Here is a 23,408-nt window from a genome sequence, read left to right on the forward strand (position 1 = left end):
CCTCTCCGGATTATCTTTATCAGATGTTTCCCCTTTGCTGAAATGTAATTTTAGACACAAACATTCCACGGAGCAGGGTGGGATTTTTTTTCTCCCCAAAAAATCCATTTTAAATGCTCTTAAAGGTGCTGAAATGACAGCTCCACTTAGTGAAGTCTTGTATGTAATCTCCCTCACACATGCACCCACATATTATTCTTCACTCACTCACACATCCACAGCACGTTCAGTTGTGTCCATCTATCATTCATAGTTTTATTTTCCTCAGCCCCTTCCCCTGCCCCAATAAGCTACAGTTGAAAGAACTGTCCAGTGGCATTTGGTAAGGGCTGTCCTGGGACATCCAGCAATGGATGTTTTTGGAGTTGGTGTGAAGGCAGCAGCAGCAGTTTGGAAGCTTAGATGAAGAGAGAAGGAAAAAAATCTTCACTCCATTGCTGGACTGACTAATACTGGGGATGCCATTGAAGAACTGGACAAGGAGGCTAGTAGAAGTTATTTATGTGGAAATTATTGCAGGGGTTGCTCCCTGGAGTTTGTCCACTCAAGCTGTTCTAGAAATAGTAGCATTTCCTTCCTGAAAGGGGTGTGAGAAAGAGCCCTCCTAAAATGTTTAACAAAACGTAATTAAGAGAACATATTACAGTACTATGTACACAATGGCCAAACCTCACTTTGTCAGTGAGAGAAATGAACAAGACCCATTTTGGAGGGTGATTGTGCATTGAGCTAGAGCAGGGGTCAGCAACCTTTCAGAAGTGGTTTGCTGAGTCTTCATTTATTCACTCTAATTTAAGGTTTTGCATGCCAGTAATACATTTTAACATTTTTAGAAGGTCTCTTTCTAGAAGTCTATAATATATAACTAAACTATTGTTGTATGTAAAGTAAATAAGGTTTTTAAAATGTTTAAGAAGCTTCATTTAAAATTAAATTAACATGCAGAGCCCCCCGGACCAGTGGCCAGGACCCGGGCAGTGTGAGTGCCACTGAAAATCAGCTCGCGTGCCACCTTTGGCACAAGTGCCATAGGTTGCCTACCCCTGAGCTAGAGTGTATACCTGCCTCTAGTCTAGACAATACAGACATCTGTTATGTTTTCTAACTTTGTTTCTTGCTGTTTTGTGTTATGGGTAGTACAGATTGCTTTTGTTTTATAGGTTTTGCTAATATGTTTGCAAATTACAATGAAAGAATCTCAGAAAATTACTCCATACATCAGTGCAGACAGTACAAATGATTTTTCTCCTTCAGACTGTTCTAATGTGCCACTTGAGTGCAAATCAGCACTTATAAAGTGGCTAAAATCAGGTCTGAATAAGGTAGCTATGCTGTAAAGAACCCAATAATAAAATTAAAATGTTTTCCCACAACAACTAGAAAGATTAAATTAAATGGAGGTTTAGGTCAAACGTGGTTCTACAAAGATTTACAAATATTTCTACATGGATTACAGTACTTAGCATCATTAGTTAAACTGGCCCAATTAAAATATTTGCCATATGTCTTTTAGAGTTTCAAATAGTCCTGGTTTTCATTTTCCTTGATACAGAGATACCAACATTGAATACAGCACATTTTATTTTAGCTGAATAAATCAGCTATCCCTATCAGATGTCCTCTGGCAATATCTGGCTGAGACTGATAATTTTATAGCCAAATGCAATAGCAAAGTGTCTCTTCTTCATTCAACTATGTAAGAAGCAATAACCTTAACTGCCTTTTTTGCTGTTTCCAGACATCTCTACCTAGATTCATTGCATGATGTGTTGCTTTCTGATTGGACTGTCAGACTTTCTGAAGATCTTCTTGATGGTTCCTGAATTGTCCTTTCATCTGAATTTGCAAAATCAGGGCTTGTTTTATGTGTTGTATCCTGTCACAAATTGCTTGCATTTAATCTGCAAGGATTGCTTCTCTAGCACTCTATCAGCGGAGTCCAGAGTAATAACTGTATAAAAGAAGTTAGGACTGAATTCTGCAGTCTCTATAGTTTTTGCGTCTAGTTTCATGACAAAAGAAGTCCATGGAATTTTTATCTTTAGCACCCCAAAATCTGCATTACAAAAATTGTGTGTATTTGTAAAGTATATGTAATGTTATGAAGGACAAATTTAGTGCATTTCAATATCTAAATTCCTTATCAAAAGGAATTACTTTCTGCTGGCAATAGGATAATCGAGTATCATAGCTGTATAATCTAATAACTTTACTCATTTTAGGCCTTTCCAGGGCACAACCTGAATTCGTCAGGTTTTATGTAGGGCTAGCTCCATAGGAAAGTGACATATATCCTCTAAACTGTGGAACGGCTGTGCAGCTACAGTTTCTGAGGCAGCTATAGCCCCTATGGCTACACACTATATCCTCCAATAACTTTCAGAGGCCATGGTCATGCAAGATCTCCTCTCACTCGTTCAGATTATATCTTCTTCAGCAACTTGTATTCTGACCAAAAAGTTCACCATTAGCTTGCATTTATATTAATTACTTACAGGGCCGGCTCCAGGGTTTTGGCCGCCCCAAGCAGCCAAAAAAAAAAAAAAGCCGCGATCTGCGGGTCTGCTCCATCTGCGGGTCTGCTCCGAGCGGGAGTGAGGGACCATCCGCCGAATTGCCGCTGAATAGCTGGACGTGCCGCTCCTCTCCAGAGCGGCCGCCCCAAGCACCTGCTTGCCAGGCTGGTTCCTGGAGCTGGCCCTGATTACTCATAGCTCTCAACTTGCATGGATTTTTCACGCAATTATTAACTTTGGCTCTTCCCCTTTGCCCTCCTGGGGTGCCCTCATGCACTTCTCTTCTGTGTCTAGGCAAAAGCTTTGCAGGAGCAGAGAAATCCAGTGACTGGTGCTCAAGTAGAAGTAGTGGAACACCAATCACATTGCTTTGTGCTCCTTAGCCTCTACTTCCCTAGTGATGCTATTTGCTGATTTCCCCAGGGCACAGTCTTACATGTTACCTTGATGATGGGTGATAAAAGTTCCCAGCCAAGTGGGGCAGACAGGTGATAGTGGCAGTAGTAGATTTGCAAAACAAATGTAACCGTTTTTTATAAAAACTAGACTAGTCAAGCCTCAGTGGCACCTCTTTAAAGTCCTGTCTTCTTTACTGCTTGTCAGTTTTTTTCTTGTTTCTTTTTTCTTCTTTTCTTGTTTTACAGCTTCTGAGAGTTGTAGAATCATCAGCCAATCAAAATGCAAATTTCTTTACAACTGCATAGTTTTTTCCACTAATTATGCAGAGGATTAATATTCCGATGTCTTATTCCAATGAAGAAGACTGAAGGTGGCATAATGTGAATTCATGTTCTTTTGAAGAAAAAAATTGTAATGAGTAAACAGAGACACTTTTTTTGTTGTTGTTGAAGGGTTAGTAATCAAGTTTTTGATAAATTTGATTAATAAACCCCTGTCTATTTTAGCTTGAAAACATATGACTGGCCACTTTAAAACCTCCAAGTAATATTTTTATCAGCAATTTCAATATGCTCCCATTTAAAACGATTAGTGTTTATGAATTTGGTAGGGGACTTTCACAGTGTCTTAAATAAATGGCCCCTGGGTGATTATGACTAAAGACCACATGAAGAGACAAAAGGCCAGACCATTTTCTCATGCAAAGGGCATAGCTTTACTGAAGCCAGTGGAACTTCACTCACTTACCTTCACTGAAGAGTGGCCAATAAAATCCTCTTTGACAGTGGTCAGGTGTCATGCAAGGAGGCAAAGGTAGTTTTGTGCTGCACAGTTTCCAGCTCTTTGTACAAAGATTAAAAGGGGGCAGGAGTGTGGTAGAGCAAATCATGTGGCAAAGAATGTGACAGATCATGCCTGAAAGGAGTCAGAAAGTGACGCATCTTTATATAATATTAGTTCTGCTACCTGCCAGTCCATACCTTTGAGCAGTCCTTACCTCTTGGATTAGTAGATAACAGAATGGGGGGAGTGAAAACTTTGTTTATGATTGGCTTCACCTGAGGTGTGTTTTAAAAATAACACAACTGAAGGATCACTACTACATGAATAGGTTCATAATTGTTATGTAACCCTTTGGCCAGGTGGTGTAGGCAGCAACAAGGGCTGGATTCAGTATTTCGGGATTCCTCTTAACCATATAAAACAGACCTAGCTCAAGCCCCCACCCAAAAATCTGAGAAAACTGAACACCACCCCTGGCTGCTTCTAAGAAGTAATACTTCCCCACTCACAAGCATTGAGTCTATGTATAACACAAGAAGAAGAAAACACAGCATTAATTTGGGGAAATATTGCAACACTAACTTGAAAGAACCCAACCAATAAGTAAAACACCCACCTTACAATATCTTGGGCAGTGTCTTTTTTTCTCTGTTTCTTACCTTGCAGTGGGGAAATCCAAGAGATGAATGTCTCTTGGACATGCCACTCCCCTTTTCCCTCCACTGCACTCACTCATAGTTTGTTGTCTGAGGTCAGTTATGTGTCCAAAGTCCAGGCATGTGTTTGGGTGGCTTCACCTCCCGAGGGGAGAGAGTGATTGTGTGAAGCCTCCACTTCTGCTCATCAGTGTCAGTCTTTGGCTGCTATATGTTGCTATCACTGCTGCTGTCATTGCTGTTGCTTGTAGCTGCTGCTGTTGCTGCATCCTCTCACTGCAATGCTGTGTTCTGAGGTCCTACCAGTTAGCTGAAATCCCTGAAGTGTGTTGTCTAATATTTCACTGGGTAGTGGGGAACCTTTCTGCTGCTGCCTCTTTGTTGTCTTTTCACCACAACACTGTCTCTCTAGCAAGTCTAAGGTTCAGCCCCTTACATCAGCAACCTTGGCACTAGTGATCACGGAGAAAGAAAAAGTTGCTCAAATGCATCTAGTCAGCTCAGTCTTTAAACACTGGAGATGGAGGGTCAAATGGCTTCTGGGAATCTTCAACAAGGCCACACCACTAAAGAGGAACACCTGTCCCCATCCCCAAATCGCACTTGGATTTGGCATCACTATCCTCTGCTTAGCAAGTGAGGTTAAAGTTAGGATGACCCTGTCAGTTAGGGTGATCCCCTCAGTGAAGTGCCATCCTGCTGCCCTTTACTCAGGATAACATTTCATTACCCCTGAATTTTCACCCCGAACAGCCAAAATTAATCACTTTAACAACACAGGTCTGTCTGCTGTTCCCTTAATCAGAGTAGGTGTGTCCATGCAAATACAGTCTGCTCTCGAGGTCTTTCCCCACCCCAGTTCATTACCAGATGTCAGGGGAAAGCTCATTCAGACCCTGGTTATGGTTAGTTTACTTTTATTTTCAAGCTTTTGTTTTACAATAACTTTTAGTTATTAAGCCAAATACCCATTTTATAATAATCACTTTAAGAGGAGTTCCATCATAAGTATTAAAACAATAGTAAAAATTAGAAGGAGCTGTATATGAGAGAACATCTAAGATGCTACTTAAACCCCAGTCACTCTTCAACAATCCATACTAGTTTTAGTGCATTTGTTCTCGTGTACGTCAGAGTAACACTGGCTGTGTAGCTGTTTGGGTCACTCTTAATAGTTTTCTTTGAATGTATCTAAACTGCCAGTAAAGATTGAAGTTGCTGCTGTCTTTAGTCACCCTTTGTGTATTATGGCTATGAAAACAATTTACCCATAGGATTATATTACTTGATCTGCTAAGGTGCTACTTAGCAAGTTAAAAGAGTATGGATTGGATGAATGGACGATAGGGTGGATAGAAAGGTGGCTAGATTGTCGGGCTCAACGGGTAATGATCAATGTCTAGTTGGCCGCCGGTATCAAGCAGAGTGCCCCAAGGGTCAGTCCTGGGGCTGGTTTTGTTCAACATCTTTATTAATGATCTCAATGATGGGATGGATTGCACCATCAGCAAGTTAGCAGATGACACTAAGCTGGGGGGGAGAGGTAGATACGCTGGAGTGTAGGGATAGGGTCCAGAGTGACCTAGACGAATTGGAGGATTGGGCCAAAATAAATCTGATGAGGTTCAACAAGGACAAGTGCAGAGTCCTGCACTTAGGATGGAAGAATCCCATGCACCGCTACAGGCTGGGGACCGGCTGGCTAAGCAGCATTTCTGCAGAAAAGGACCTGGGGATTACAGTGGATGAGAAGCTGGATAAAGTCAGCAGTGTGCCATTGTTCCCAAGAAGGTTAACCACATATTGGGCTGCATTAGTAGGAACGTTGCCAGCAGATTGAGGGAAGTGGTTATTCCCCTCTATTCGGCATTGGTGAGGCTACATCTGGAGTATTGCGTCCAGTTTTGGGCCTTCTACTACAGAAAGGATGTGGACAAATTGGAGAGAGTCCAGCGGAGGGCAACAAAAATGATTAGGGGGCTGGGGCACATGATTTATGAGGAGAGGCTGAGGGAATTGAGCTTGTTTAGTCTGCAGAAGACAAGAGTAAGGGGGGATTTGATAGCAGCCTTCAACTACCTGAAGGGTGGTTCCAAAGAGGATGGAGCTCGGCTGTTCTCAGTGGTGGTAGATGACAGAACAAGGAGCAGTGGTCTCAAGTTGCAGTGCGGGAGGTCTAGGTTCGATATTAGGAAACACTATTTCACTAGGAGCGTGTTGAAGCACTGGAATGAGTTACCTCGGGAGGTGGTGTAATCTCCATTTTTAGAGGTTTCTAAGGTGCAGATTGATAAAGCGTTGGCTGGGATGATTTAGTTGGTTGGCCCTGCTTTGAGCAGGGGGTTGGACTAGATGACCTCCTGAGGTCTCTTCCAACCCTAATCTTCTATGATTCTATGATACTCTTTGGAGTGTTTTATGAGTGAATTGCTGGCCTACATTAATGCTTCGTTGTAAAGCAGTATCAAGACATTTTATACATCAGACTTTCCGAACAAAAAGATCAGCAGCATTTTGAAACATGTAATCATGTCACACAGTGGATTGCATAGCATTTTGTTGGCTCTTTTGTCCTGTGATAAAAGCAATTAGATATTGAACCTCTTAACACTGAAAGACGGCCAAGTGAGTATCGAAGATACTGAAGTTCTTATAAGTGATTGCCACTAGATAAACTAGAGTTGGTTGCATAACATACACCATCTGTAAATGTCAAGATCTATGTTATCTGGCTGGGAAGGAGTTGGAAGACTGATTAATAACCTTCATTTGCTGCTGAATAAAAGCTTTGATATAGAGTTTTAGTGAACAACCCAAATATGATTTCTGAAATCCACTTCATGCTAAAAACTGTTTTATTTCAGATCTAATATAATCAAAGAAAATCTGTCAGATTCCCTTTTTACTCCTAGTTTGTTTAGAAGCAATATGGGGGAAAGTAGTTGATTTATTTCTGATTCTCCATGGGGAAATAATTTAATAGTGGCAGTTTTTTGACTTTTTGTCTAGGAATGTCAGCAAATATTTCGATTCAGATTTGATAAACTACTGTCATCAATGTTGGTAGTTTCTACTGATGTCATGGGAATCTTTACCAAGCAAATTCAAGGTAACTTCTGATGCATAAGCTACTAAGGACTTAATGGTATTAATATGCATGTTCTAATGGTTTTATCTGTGTGTGCATATCTGGACCTATGTTTTGTGCTTCATGTAGAGCCTGAGGGATGCTTATGTCTTTATCTTCTAAGTGGCTTTGGACCCAGGGCCAAGCTAGAGTAGCAGGCCTTGCACTGGATACATGGAAGTGGGAACTGGGGGACCTGTGAGGGGAAAATAATTCTCTTCCCACACCTAGGAACACCTGGAGTCTTGCTACATGGAAGTTATAGTCCAGATACTGAAGAATCCCTCCATAACCCGTTGTTCTGCCCCATCTACCACCTATTCACTGACAGAGAGAGCTCCTTGGAGATGGGTCCCATGCCATATGAGGTGCATGCTTCTTGCATATCCACTCCCCACCCCTCCTCATACAATAGAACCACATCAGTTCTGCTGCCTGGGGTATCTCCATGAAGGTGAAGCTGGATGTAGCATTGAATACAAGGGAAAAACCATAGTAAAGTTTCAGAACTCATATCTTTTCAGGACCCCTAGATATAAACATGTCTCCTCATATCAATGTGATTCTAAGTAGCTGATTCAAATACTGATCTGTGACTGTGCTGTCATTGGCTACACAGTGTGTATTGTTTCACTTTAAGTGCTTAATGTGAGAATGATTTTGTGGGTAAATAAAGGTGTCACAGTGAAGTAATTAACAGGTTTTTTTTCTCATGAAAAGAGAGCACTGTAATGCCCACTGATTCCTGTGATTGTTTATTGATCATGGTGCTCTGATACAGAGACAAGCGTTATCATAGTTCAGTTATCAGAGTAGTATGTTGTCAAATGATGTGCTCTTTTGACTTGGGATCAAGCTGAGGATGAAGCAGAAGTTGCAGAAAGCTATATAAATCCATCACAAGAGCTATGGGAGCCTTGAATCCTTCCAGGCTTCTGTCCCCATTTCAGTGTGTCCACCTGCTGCAGAGCGATATTGACCAAGATATTTAAATCTCTGAAGTTGTGCTTCAGAGGCTGGGCCCTATTAACCAAATTGCCTCTGAGGCCTGGGCACCAACACTTTTAAGACAATGAAGGAAAATGAAGCTAAGCCCTTCAGTCTGGAATTTCATTTTAAAATGTATAACACGATGGTAACTGGGGCAACACCATAAGGAATGAGATCACAGAGGTGTGCAGCAGAGTGGGTTCTGGCAGTACATATAGTGAAGAAGTTGGACTGGTGAGGATGGAGCTAGAGAGGCAGGCAGGCAATTAGGAGTGGCAACAGCTACTGCTACCAGATTATTGAAGGAGCTATAGCTGCCTGCCAGCTATGCACAACAGAGAAACAGCATGTCAAAGGAGAGAGGATGGGGGAGTAAAGAAGTGAAATTGGATGGAAAAGACTGATAGGGGGAGTCAGAAGAAGATTGTAAGCTGCAACCCTTTGACCGCTAAACAGTTTTGGACTGACTTTTTCCCCTGAGGTGCCAGTGAAGTTATATGGAAGCAATGGTGCTCACCACCTTTGAAAATCTGGTCATTGAGATGTTGGGCTAGCTAGATTAGAATGTGAGTGAAAAGAGGCCAAAAGATTCAGGCCTATGGCGTTGTTGCTAACATAGTAAAAGTGTTTCCAGGGACAATTCTCCTAACGGGCAGGGTTCTGGGGGATGTCTTGGAGGCTGAAAGTGGATTTTGGTGAACTACAGGCCAATTTAAATATGAATATCCTAGTTCAGGGTAGGGTTACCATCTTTGAAATGCAACCCACACGCGGCAAGCCCTCCACAACCACAAGTCAACTCCGTAACCCCCTCCAACAGCCACTTATAGTGTCTAGAGAGATAACATCCCACGTCTCCTCACTCTTGTGTGACTCAAACCCTTTCTCACACACGTGCGGTGCACTTGTGCATTGGTGGACAGACAGCTGCTGTATTTTCAGCAGTTTTGATCTGTTATTGCATAAACTGCAGAAGTGGGAACACTGCAGCATCTTTAGCTGGACACAAACTTTTAACATTGGCTATTCTAGTGTATTGTGATAATAATAATAATAATAATAAATTCATAATAATAATGCAAATCTTTAGACCCACATAAAAAAAAAACCAGCAGATTAAATTATTTTTCTAGCAACTGGCAAATCCATTTTTAAAAAAAAGCCAGATAGTAACCCTAGTTTGGGGCTTGAAAAAGTTTGGGGGCTAGAAAAATATCTGAAAATTTGGATATTTATCCAAAACTGTGGAGATCCCACAACAGACCCTTCCTCTCAACAAATGTTTTGTCTCTGGATGTCTTCTTGTGAGGAGGCACTCACTGGTGTATTTGGAGGAGGACGACATTCCTCCAGCATCTCCCTCTTGGGGAGAGGGAGTGGAGACAGTTTGGAAAGGGATGGTAGGGCTTTTCCTCTCTCTGGGATACTTTCCTTGAGGGGAGATAGGGTTCTCTCATTTCTCCTGATTTAAAATCCCATTTTTCTCTCTCTGCTTGGCCTTTTGTCCTTGTGTGTATCCTCCAATCCTGGCTCCTTCTCTGTCTTCCCATTTCAGTGTGTCCCATCTATCCTCCTTTGTGCGCCCATTCCCTCCACCACCACCACCCCTCTGTCTCCCTTTCCCCTTCCAAGTAGATTCCTTTTCCATTTCCTTTCCCTTGCCCTCTCTTTCACTGCTGCATTGGGGGGGGGGGGTGTTCATGATCCTCCTGCACTGGGCAGAGGGACGTAAACAGGGAACTGACACTCCTGCTTCTGTGTAGAACCTGCAGGCAGGCAGCCACATGACACAATTTCCTTTCCTACTTCCTGTATTAGCTTCTCCTGCTGGTGCACTAGAGATTACAGAGAGGCTAAGGAAGGGCTTGGCCCTGCCTGCTCTGTACAGAGACATCTAGTGGCAGGAACACTGTTTGCTCTCGTTTGGTAAGTATACCTAGGAGTGCTCATGAAGTTTATCCAGACCTGCACACAATTTTAGAGGGCTGTTTGAAAACATGGCTCAGATCAGTGTTTGCATTGCCTATGAAAACTTTACTTTTTAACAATACTGAATAGTTCTCAAATTTAAATCAAACATTTTGTATAATACATGTGTGTTTGTGGTGTGTCTGCTCAGCAGAGCACTTTCTGCTACACATTTTTGGTATACAACATAGCGATGACTATTGAACGTCTCCTTCATTATTCTCTCACCAAACTGAGTCATCACCCACAACCATTCAGTACTAACATATTTGTAAAGTAAAATGGATATTATTTTTTGCTGTATACTGTCTACCATTTGTTTATATGGTGGTGAATGCTGTCATTTAAAATTAATGAACTTGAATGAATGATATTTAGTCTTTTTGTTTTTCTTGGTATATTTAAAAGCAGGTTTCCATTCTATTACATTAAAGGCCTCAGTTCAGACAGTAATGACCTGAATAGTGCCTGTTTTAATGTAATCTCTGCTGACTGCTGTTCCAAGAATAAAAATTTAAGCCCAAAGATTTAATGAAATCCCTTGAGATTAGTGCTTACTGTGCTGAAGAAATTGCATATCAACCTTTTCTCTGCACTCTAACCATAAGGTTTGGTGTTTGAATAGAAGGGTGTCCAAGAGAGAGACAACTCTGAGTTCATCAATAATTTACATTTTTGTTACTTACAAACCTGGTATTTGGGATTCTGTTGCTATAGCAATCCATCTGGGCCTGAATGGATAGTGTTTTAAGTGGTGGTTGTATACGGATTCACAGTGTGTGCTTTAAATCCCATGCTAAACTAATCCTTAGATCTGTGCTGTGAATTATTTGAGGCTTCAACAAAATCAGTGTTACTTACAGTTAATGTTACAGACATATTGAGAAAATTAAGCTTATTAAATATTTGAATATGAATATTGGGAAAGAGTTTGAAATTGCACTGCATTGCAACTTTCATATGAATATGTGAGGCATTTAACAAATTTACACAACTCCCTCTATTCAAAATAAATCTAATTTGTTGCAGATCTGGAATTTATGTAGGTTATATATTTTGATTTAAGATACAGACCGGCTTTCTACATAATCTTACATATCCGGATATTAGCTTGGCTTTCCAAGGTACCATTGTTATGTCTTAAGAACATCCTGTCAGTCATACAGTATAACTCCAGTCAGCATACAGTATAACTCCAGTCTTCAAATAATCTGGTTTTATCTCTGTGAAGGTAGTCCGGGTTCTAAGGCTGAGAACAAGATTTTAAATTCCCATCTGCTTTGCTGACATTAAACTAAATTTACTATTTGCAGTTGAGGTTTTAAATCCAGCTTCATAAAGCCCAGCAGTTTTATTTCACACTTTGGTTTCAATTTGCATGGTTTTGCAATCCCAAAATTCAAAATGAAACTAATTTGACATCACCTGGTATCTACATAAAACCATAAATCTGCCCGGGGTCAATGAAAAATTCAAAGGCATGAGCATCTCAGTGAACCTGAGCTGAGTTTCAAATTTACTGCAAAACCAGAAACGAAGCAAGTTTATAGATTCATGGATTCCAAAGCCAGAAGGGACTATTGTGACCATCTAGTCTGACCTCCTATATAACATAGCCCATAGAACTTCCCTAAAATAATTCCTAAAGCAGATCTTTTAGAAAAACATCCAATCTTGATTTTAAAATCCTCAGCGTTGGAGAATCCACAACAGTATTTGGTAAGTTGTTCCAATGAGTAATGCACAATTTTATGTGGCTTCTGTTTTTTACAAGAAAAATTAATGCGGTTCGAATCTAAAATTATAGTCAAATCTGTCATATGCCGTCATGACTTTATTATCCCAAAATAAAGAAATTCCAGTTTGGAAAATATTCCCAGTGTTCAAAAGAATAGATACGTAAATACACAATAAAGTAAACAAAACCTGGACATATTGATCCAAAAATTTAAGGAGATAGGAATTGTTATCTCCATATAGAATAGACCTCCCCATTCATCTTGGGGGTGTTGTGCATGCAAAACAGTAATAAAGTAAAACTGTCACAAATGTTCCAACAAGTCTTGAAAAATGTTTAATTACTACACAGCTACTCTTTTGAAAACAGGTCTCTCAGAGAAGAAGGAAGCATGAAATAGAGGGGGGTCTAGTTTGCTAATGTTTTTATAAAGTAGAGGGGTTCCATGTTTCCCGTAACAAGTTCCAATCTACTTCTGTTCTATTTAAATGATTTAAAACAAAACAAACCCCTATTTATTTTAAAGTTATAGGTGATATTCTGGCTCCATTGAACTCCCCTTGCCAACGTATTAAGATTTCACCCCATAGCGACATACTCGGCATATTGGACTAGGTTTATTTTAGGGGTCCCTAAAAAGGTTTATTTTGATCCCCTTACTTAATGGAACTGTTCTCATAGTAGGGTACTATTCTGTGTAACTGGGGGTGGAGGAGTTAAAATGAGACCCAAAATGGCTTTATTTTGTTGGGTGAGTAGTCATGAGTAAATGAAATAGACGTTGCAGGTTATTTATGTGACTGCTTAGTGCCCTGAAGTATCTTTTGTAGACACCATATGTAAAATATAGATTATGCTTCAAACAGATATTGTAAAATGCAGCCAAGCATATCTAAATGTATTTTATTCTGTTGGTATTTCTAATGGCTTTCATTAGAAAACTGTTTCCTTTCAAATACCATTGAAATGAAACCAAATCGTGCAAGAGACTAGTAATGTGACAGATGCTACATCTGTAGCTTTGGAAATGTAGTTGTCACTACAGGGGATCTTTCGCACTGAAGACCCACAGGAGCCCATAACTAAAGCTGAGTAAATTAATCTTCCAGCACATCTCATCAAAAATATTCTGTTTAATAGTAAGCAATAGAAGCACAGATGAACTCCCATTGTAGAGACATTTTTTATCTTCCTTTTACAGTATGTATTTTTTATTTCTTTTGTATCTCTATTGTATTTCTGAACTCTGATAGTAACTTTGAGAAGAATTTCAGTATTTAGTCTAGGCAAAGCTTTCTGGTCATTGTGCTATGGGGTTTTTTTTTATTTAATTATTTATTCAAGGCTGTTAATATGTCACAAACTGTAGCCTAATCTGTGTACCATTATTACCTTGAGGGACACTCCCTCTGTTAACACCAATGAAGGTAGACAGGCTCTCTTTATTTTTCACTTAATAAACCACCTGACATGGTCATGATGTTGCATAATTTTGTTTCACTTTTTTTGTCTTCTCTGGGGCAGGGACTATATTTTTATTCAGTCCTTTTCGATTAATACTCAAGTAGGAATCTATATTTTCATAACTTTATCTGGCATTCTCTGTCTTTATGGTAAAAAGAAATAGTTTTCCTCTGTGACACATAGTGATAATATGACACAGCTTGACACTGACAGCTTATATAAACAGAGTAAGACTGAGACAGTATACAACAGCGCAGGTGTGACTGTGTGTGTTAATTTGTCTGAGGCTCGGTAGTTCTATCTGATTTAATACTAAATGTACACATGGATCTGAACCCCAGGAGTAGGTTTGGATCCAAATTTCTAGCTGAAACATATCTTTGTAATGAACCAAATGTGAATATGCTACAATTTGGGAAGGTTCAGATTTGGGTCTGAATTTCAAATTCCCAAATTTTGGAGGATTTGAACCAAAGTTTGATCTAGAGCAGAGGTGGGCAAACTTTTTGGCCCGAGGGCCACATCTAGGTGGGGAAATTGCATGCAGGGCCATGAATGTAGGGCTGGGGCAGGAGGTTCGGGTGCAGGAGGGGGCTCAGGGCAGGGAGTTGGTGTGTGGGAGGGGTGCAGCAGGGGGTGTGGGATGCAGGAGGGATTCGGGGTGCGGGCTTTGGCCCGGCACCGCTTCCCTGGAGTGGCTGCAGGGTGGCAGCGGGGCTAAGACAGGCTCCCTGCCTGCTCTGGCCCTGTGCCACTCCCAGAAGCAGCCGACACCATGTCCCTGCAGCTCCTGGGGGCAGGGGGGGAGGCAGAGGGATCCGTGTGCTGCCCTCCCCTGCGGGTACCTCCGCTGAAGCTCCCATTGGCTGTGGTTCCCCATTCCTAGCCAATGGGAGCTGCTGGGGGCGGTGCCTGGAGGCGAGGGCAGCGCACAAAGCCCTCTTCCCCCTCTCCCCCAGGGGCTGCAGGGCTGTGGTTTCAGCTGCTTCCAGCAGCGGCGCGGGGCCCACGGCACCACAGGGGTGGCAATCCCGCTGGCCAGATCCATAGCCCTAATGGGCCGGATCCGGCCTGCGGGCCATAGTTTGCCCACCCCTGATCTAGAGGTTTGGTTCAGCCCACTGTAGAAATAAGAAGCTGGCATCCAGGAATTTGGATTAGGCCCAACAATGGCAGAATCAACAGAATTTATATTGTATCTAAGAATGACCAAAGTCATTGTTCTATATGCATGCATGAGATTACTCACAGCTGAACTGAAAAATCTGGGGAGGAAATTAGTTCAACCCACAGCTATGTGTTGCTAGATTATTCTAAACCTAACCTCTTCTTTTTGAAATAATGGTCTCCTGTAATCCTGCCAGTCAATTTTCTATTATTTCATTGCTCCAGAACTCTTCGTCATTTTGTCATACCAGCGACTCTGCTAGATGGAGGAGCTAGAACATATAGTTTTGAAAAAGTTTAAAAATTAATGTTCTATCCCAAAGGCTGCAAAATAATGTTTTTTTTCAATGTAATGGAATATGTAACCCATCCAGCTCCATTGTCCAACAGGTGTCTCTAGCTGTGACATGTGAAAGGATGGGTTTTGGGGCACCACAGTGACTGGAAGAACAGCACAGGAGCTAAAATTAATGCTTTAATAAAAAAAAAAGGAGGGAAGCAGATTTACAATAATTTACATGCTGAGTCCTTTGCTAATTGTGTCATAAAACATAGTTGCAGGGTTAACTAATTTGGAGTGGGATGATGGAGGGAATAACAAATTATCTTTTTTAAAAATATGATATGGTTTAAAGGTTTTCAAAGAACTCAGCCCTAGGTACTGCCAGTGCTATTCCTCTGTAGAAAGGTTGAGGTAAAAGTACAACTGCATTTACCTCTCTTTGTAACCCTCCACCTGGCTTTCTAGTTTCCACTGTATCAGACAAATTGCTCATCTTCACTTTTAAGTTCCTTCAAAGATTGGTCCTTCCCTCCATTTAATCTCTTATATCCTAGCAACCATCGAGTTCTGCCAATGATGCCTGCCTTTGCCCAGTAGTCCAATTTTCCCTCAAACACCTTCCTGTTTTTACTATGCTGCCTTTATGCATGGGAATTGCTCCTTGTAACAAACTGTGAAGTCACTATGTTACACGCCTCCAAATCCAGCCCTAAAACTCATCTCTGCTGTGATGCCTATAAAACACCTGACAATGGTGAGGTAGCTGGTTGCTGTGATCACTGCTTATCATATAACTGACTGACTGCATGACAAGGTGGAGTGAGGCATGAGGAACCCCTGCAGCATTTTCCCCACTCTTCCTCTGTCAGGAGAGGGAGAAGGCTGAGGCAGTAACAGCGAAGAAATAGCATATGTCTCTAGCCTCTTCATTTTCATGGGGACCCTGTTTAAGAGTTAATACAACCAGAATGTGAAATTTAAGTGGAGGATTTCAGTGGACATTGCCCCTAGGTGAAGGCCTGTCAGCATAAGAGTTGAGGAGAGCCTCAGGAGTACCTCAGAGGCCCAGATTTCAGAAGATATTGGACAATCCATGGGTTCTGGGGGGGCCAATCTCTCTGCTTCTACTGCAGGATACAAGAGTCAAAACCACTGGGTTCAAAGGAATCTTTGGAAAGGGAACCTTGAAGATTTTCCTCCCACTCTGTCCCCTCCCATGGTAAACCTGGGCTGTAAATCTTAGGCTATGTCTACATTGTAAATGAAGCTGTGATTGTAGCATGGGTAGGAATACCCATGAAAGCTTTGATTGAGCTGGTCTGGGTAACAGTGATAGTAAAGTTGTGGTGATGCGGGCTAGTCGCCTCACTACATGCCCATTCGGGATTCTGTGTATGTTCTCTGGTTGCTGGCCCACACCAGGATCTGTACTCCCTCATCTTCACTGCTATTGTTAAAGCTAGCAAAATTTAGTACCAGCTCTAGCTAAATTTAAATTAGTGAGGGTATGCCTACCCGGGTTGCAATGACACCTGCATTTGTGGTGTAGATGTACCCTTAGAGCGTACACAAGTTAACTAAAAAGGCGAACCTGTGGCATGAAGTAAATGACCTGATTTGTTTTATGCATATGAGAAATCTAATTAATGTTTTTCTTACAGAAACCTGGAATCCTGAACAAAGAAAAGATTTGGTCACAGAATCTGTATTCTGAACAGTAAGTAGTTTGATTACACACTATAAAGATGAACATTGGTTTTTTTACCCCACTGTAGGTAACTTTCCACATTTGCCTTTCTTCTACCTGTGTAAGAAATTTAGTGTAGTAAGCAGTTTCTGCCTTCTCTGAAAACTCAATTTCATTTCACTGGAGTGGATTTTTATTAATTTACCCTATAATCCTCTTAGATAAGATCATGATAATCCATGCAATGTATCTTTGGGTCAGTACATAGTGAAAATATTGGTGTTGCTTTTACTTTTTTTGTTTTGTTAACAAAAGTGCATTGTTGTAATACTTGAAATTAGCAAAGTAATAAAGAATAATCTGAAAATTGGTCAAATCTGGGATTCTATGTAGTTTAGTGATAAAACAATAGCTGGCTCTTCGGTTTGAGATATACAATTCATTCAACGTGGACAGGGTGAGGAGAGAATTCTGTGTGCTCATGTTATCTCTTTAATCATTAGTTCAGAATCACAAAGTGCTGACATAGTCACCTACAAGCTTAAAACTTACAGCTGTTCTGTAAAGATTAGTCTTTGATTTCTACTGCTTCATAATGCATCAGGAAATTAAAATTGTCTGCAGAGATCAGACAATGAACCATGATGTCTGTGTTGTGAATAATATTGGTATCTTCTTTTAAAAGAATTTTTCAGGTTGGTGATGAAGTTCAAATTGTGGCCTGAAAAAAAATGCAGACAGTGTTTTTATTTCCAATCCTCAATAGTATTCTTTGCAGAAAGTAGCAAAAGGTATATTAGTCCTGTATCTTTGGGTATCAGAAGTGACAACTCTCTAATAATCAGCATAAATAAATGTGTTTAAAGCATTTCTATTTACAGTTCAATCCAAACAGCTGGTGTGCATTATGCACTAGTAGAGGCTGCCTCTTTGTGGCAGAATATTGTGGGCAATGTGTATTGTACATAAGACATATACTATTCTTTACTATGCTTTGTATACTGTATAGTGGAAATGAGGGCCTTTTCATGGTCATATTTGAAATCTCTATTCAGATAACTAGTTTGTTGTATAATCCTAAATAGACTAGAATAGAATCACACATTGTGAAGACTCTTCAGCAACACAGTGTGGCAATATACTTTGGCTGCATAGAAGATCCATGGGAGGCCGTGGGGGGATTTATATATGTAAGTTTTTAAAAGCCAGAATACAGCCCTTGATCTCTGTATGTACCCAGGTTCAGTGAATGGTTTTAAGATTCGGTTAATCACTGACATCATGAAAAGAATTATGTGACATTCTGTTAAGTTGCGTCAAGTGGTATGCTTCTTTGAAAACCTTAAGCTCCATCTTTGCCGTTGTTCATATAGCACCCAAAAGTAGGTACTTTACCAGCATAGAGTGAATGCATGCCCTATACCGCTTATCTAAAAAGAATGCAACATTTTTTAAACGTTTTATCCATCAACTAGTATAATGATTGCAACCAACCCTGAGCTCTTATTTTCCATTTTTAACTACACTAAATATATTGCAAAATATGTTTAATTTTTTACACTTTGTTCGTTCCCTGCAACTTTTGTCCGTTCTCCCCAAACTTTACTCTTTCCTGCAATTGTTTTTCCCCATTTCCTACTAATCGTAACCCCATCCACTCCTCCTCCCCACCATATAGCCACACAACAACCCCTAACCTCACTTAGTTTCTCACCACGCACTCCTACCCAAAAATCACCTGTCTTCCTCTTCACAGAGTTGGCTTTTAGTATGTTTCAGGTTAAAATATTACAGTATACAAATCAGCCACTATGGATAAAATTGAAATTACAAGCTAAACTTGTGTCCTAAACTAGGCAAAATGCTTAATTTCCAAGTGTAGTATGGGATAGAGGCCATGTGTGTCAAGGCAACCTGATAATGCAGTGAATAGGTTCTCATATATATATCTAAGGAAATTGAGAGGGATTGCAAAACATGAAATATGGATGAACTGTTGCAATTTGTATTTGAAGTTAGACCTGCAAAAAGATAGCTTTTTGACATTGGAAAAAGGTGCAAATAAATCAATTATAATTTAGCCTCAAAGGTTTAGGTTCTAGCAGTAGATCATTGATGGAGGTGTGTGTACATGGATTGTAGCAACTCCCCAGTATTTTATATTGCATTAATGGTTTATGCATTACAAAAAATTTCATGAACCTCTATATTTCTGTCTATAGAAGGTGAATTTCTCTATCCTCCCTACACATTCACATACTCTCACAAATCCTCCTCACCTGTCTTCCTCTGCTAACTGGCCAGAACTTTTTAAATAAAACAGCTGTTTCAAAAGAGTGTGAATTTATTTGTGTACACGGAGAATAAATTAATCAACTTTCACTGGTGCTCCATCACATACAGATTCCTTCCCTCCCGCTGGCAGAATAGGATGATGGAACCTTTTCAGAGAATCCATTACTTAATTTATCAGTCATGGTATTATGGTTATAGAATACAAATGCCCTATCCATAAATATATAATTACAGAAACGGAAAAATACAGTGATTATTTAACATTTGTAATACATAATTTATTTAATATCCTCTTTGGAGTATATGTTAGAAATTAAAATAAACATAGAAATTTATTTTTATCTTACACCCATCATCTTCAATAAGTCACATTACTAATTTGATCAGGCTATACATCCAATCATATAGAGTAAATTCAACTCACATTGGCTTTGTACCATTCAGCTTAATGTTTTTCACATGAATTGTACATTTCTTATACACTAGAATGTTGTCATTCATTTGACCTGGGATAATAAATTATATATTACCATTTTAAAGTATTTTTATTTCTCAACCGTTTCTCACAATGAAAATCCTGAAATGTCTAGAGTTAGTGTAAAAATACAGAACTTATCTCAAAAATAGGAGGAATATAATGAATATTGCATTAAATGCTCACCTTGTTTAGCTATACAATATGACATTTTGAATTATGTTGATGTGTTATTTTATAGTGCACTTACAGGTGCCCAGAAAATGCACAGAAGACAGACTTCTTCAGATATTCAGTCTAAGGCCCCAGTTCAGAAAAACACTTAAGGATGTGCTTAATTTTAGGCAAATAATTACATCCCGAAGTTCAGAGGGGTAGCCATGTTAATCTGTATCCACAAAAACAACTAGGAGTCCGGTGGCACCTTAAAGACTAACAGATTTATTTGGGCAAGCTTTTGTGGGTAAAAAACCCCACTTCTTCAGATGCATCCTTGTTGTTTATATCCCAAAGTTAAGGACTTGCTGAAGTACTGTCCTGAAAAGGGATACTTTCCTAACTCCCATGATCTTCAGTGGGCTTTGGGTCAGGCCCCAAACTTACAAATGGATCTGCATGAGCATATCCCTGTGTTTGCACAGAGCTCTGTTGACTCCAATGCAGCTGCACACCAGTGCCCATTCTATTTGTGTACGTATGATTGCAATATTAGGGACTTGATAACAAACCACTGAAGATATAATACACACCATCAAGGCGGAAAAATCACAGGTTATGCATATACAGTTATGCACTCTCTTTGTTCAGGCAGGCATATGTCTAGTCTGTGTCTTTGATGGGTTTCTTTTGTTGTTAAAAATACACTGCTGCTTACACTTTAGGAGTGACTCAAGCAAGATTACGATGTAGGCTTGTTAAGTACATTTGCAATAACGTGAATAGTGTCTTCCAAATCTATAAAGTTCTGATTAATAAAAACATTCTTATTCAAGACAGCACTTAAGCAAGTACTTAAATTAAGCATGTGCTTAAGTTGCATGTAAGTTAATTGCCCCATTATGTTTAAAAAATTACCATCCCATATCATTATTACATCTTTGTCTGCTTGCTATAGAACTAGTGATAACGAAGGGGCTGACTTCCCTTCCATCTTCCTATTGACTTTAATGGGAGCTGGCTCAGGCTCTCATGCTCTTCCTAGAGCTCTGCTCATTTCTGTTTATTTTAATGAGAGTTCATGCAAAGACAGAAAAAGATCACGGAAGGGGCAGCCATCTTAGCTTTGGCTTAAAAGGCTTAGACACCAAAGTAAGTGGGGGAAGAGGGGGATGCAAACTATTCTGTGCTTTTTAACTTTTAGCATCTTCATTTGAAATGCAGCAGCCCTTGTAATTTGGCTTTGGTATTTTAAAAGTTCAGAATCGTGCGGCTGTGGAGGAAGAAAAGAATCTTGCAATATGTGTACCACAAGCGGTGTTCATCATCCTTCCGCATTTAACTGCAATCAAATTTCATCTGTCACTACACATATTTTGGTTTATCATGTAATTGACAGCTTTGATGGTTTTTAATGGCTGTCTGGTTAATGACAGGTTTTTTTTCCATTATTTATGCATAATAAAGACAAATTCATGTAATGTAATATAAATTAGGAGACTGCTCAAATCAACAATTAGTGCATGAGGAGCCTGGTAGAACTATAGTCTGCTACAATGAGATGAGAGTGGACTTATTCTATTGAAAATAATTGCATGGGCAGTTTCACTCCATTACTTCTAGAGGAATTGAATTCGTGTTTTACTTATTAGCTCACAAATACCCAGTATTATAGTGTGTTGTTTACTCTAACTTCTGTTCTGAAGCTACCGTCGTATAGAACATTCATGTATTGTAATATCCCAATAAACAGATCCTATGAGAAGCAGGTATTTTGATTTTGGAACTGTCAATTTTGTATAAGATGAATTTATAAAGATTTGAAAAGAAATAAGTCAGTGCTTTCTGAATCTTTCATGGCAATCAGGATAATGTTATGTTTCATTAAAATAATATACATGCTTTAAAATCTAGAAGCAGCATGCAGTCACCCTCATTCCCCGTGCTCCTAGTTTTCTGATTGCCCATCAAGACTTGTGTGCATATACCACAGCTTGGGGGAGGGATAGCTCAGTGGTTTGAGCATTGGCCTGCTAAACCCAGGATTGTGAGTTCAATCCTTGAGGGGGCCACTTGGGGATCTAGGGAAAAATCAGTACTTGGTCCTGCTAGTGAAGGCAGGGGGCTGGACTCGATGACCTTTCAGTTCTAGGAGATGGGATATCTCCATTAATTATTATTAGCTATAGATAAAATAATTAATTCTAATGCTCACACTACCCAACTTACTCCATAGTGTTCTCACATAAATTGATTTTACATAATTTCTATGAAAGTACAGACTTTTGTTACTGCAGGGTATAGCATTTGCACAGAATAGTATGATTTATTTGTTTTTACCTCTCTTTTTGTTGTCTTCTAAGAACTGGTGAAAGCAGCACATTCTTTGTGACTTGCCTGCTCATGAATTCTTATGCACAAAAACTATTTTCCTTCCCCCATCACTTGTCTGTATCTGATATTAGGGCTACAACATTACATTTTCAGCTGAGAAACCTCAGACAGATTTAGATTCAGTAGTGCTTTGAGATATACTAGTTATGCAACCTAATTTTGCAAAATGGCTGTCTACATATTTCCCTGGGGCTTCAGTTTAGTTGTCGTCTATCATTTTAGCACCTTGATAAATTAAATAGCAGAGAATAATCAATCTTCTGTTTCTTAGCTTTTTCTTCAGTTGGCAAATACATACTTTTCTAGACATATTTTTAAATGCAGTGCTTGCCAAGTGCCCTAGAAGTGATGCCTGGAGCCACCTCTGGTCAGAAGCTACAATCGTGCTCATCTAGTCTGACCTCCTGCATATTGTACTAGACCCCTAACCTCTGATTGAGTTACTGAAGTCCTCAAATAGTGATTTAAAGACTTTATAACTGCAAATTTACTGGCTTAATGACAGGCTTCTTTGTAATTCACAGAATATTTTCACTTTAAAATAGAAAAGTAAGCACATGTTAAGTGTGCTGGTTTACTAACTTTTGACATTTTGAAATATGAAATAACCAACACAGTATTGTGACTTTAAATTAGGTTACTACACACACTTCTGGGAATGTTTTTCCATTTAAAAAAATCAGGATTTTTTGCATGAAGATTTAGTGTGTATGTACATTTGGCAGCAGGAGTGAAATGACTGACCATAACATTTCCAAGGAAGCTACTGCAGTTTATTGGGTCTGTGATCCATGAATCAAGAAGCTTGCACTTTGAATTTCTTTGCTTTCCTTGTTTTGTGTAGACTTTAAGGCCCAAAAGGACAATTGTGCTCACCTAGTCTGAACTTCGGCACATTGCAGGCTACAGAACCTCACCTACCCACTCCTGCAATAGAGCCATAACCTCTGGTTGAGTTACTACAGCCTTCAAATCATGATTTAAAGACATCAAGTTACAAAGAATCCACCATGTACTCTAGTTTAAACCAGCAAATGAGCCATGCCCCACACTACAGAGGAAGCCCCCTCTCCCCCCCCCCAAAAACCAACCAAAAAACAGGGTCTTTGCCAATCTGACCTGGGGGAAGATTTCTTCCTGACCCCAAATATGGAATCAGTTAGATCCACAAGCCAGACACCTGGAAAAGAATTCTTTGTAGTTACTTAGAGCCCTCCCCATCTCTGGCCCTTGGAAACATTTTACTCCTGCACATGTCCAGAAAACAGAGGTGAGGCCTGGGGGACACACCGGGTGATGTGCCACTGTCC

General features: G+C 39.9%; 1 protein-coding gene across 23 annotated transcripts in view; it reads left to right on the top strand.

Moving 5' to 3' along the window:
• The window catches only part of SYT1 (synaptotagmin 1), a 510,915-nt gene that overhangs the window by 176,873 nt on the left and 310,634 nt on the right, over window positions 1-23,408 (top strand). For 20 of the 23 annotated variants that reach the window (XM_065559631.1, XM_065559651.1, XM_065559656.1 and 17 more), the window contains one exon: window positions 16,753-16,808. The exons of 1 other annotated variant lie outside the window; for it this stretch is intronic. The gene's annotated coding sequence lies outside the window, so the exon portion shown is untranslated. Of the gene's footprint in view, window positions 1-7,363; window positions 7,464-16,752; window positions 16,809-23,408 lie in introns of those variants that run through there. 2 more of the 23 variants (XM_065559647.1, XM_065559587.1) reach the window with 2 other exon arrangements.

Source organism: Chrysemys picta, chromosome 1 (genome assembly GCF_011386835.1).
Source record: "Chrysemys picta bellii isolate R12L10 chromosome 1, ASM1138683v2, whole genome shotgun sequence".
In the NCBI taxonomy this organism is placed as follows: Eukaryota; Metazoa; Chordata; order Testudines; family Emydidae; genus Chrysemys; species Chrysemys picta.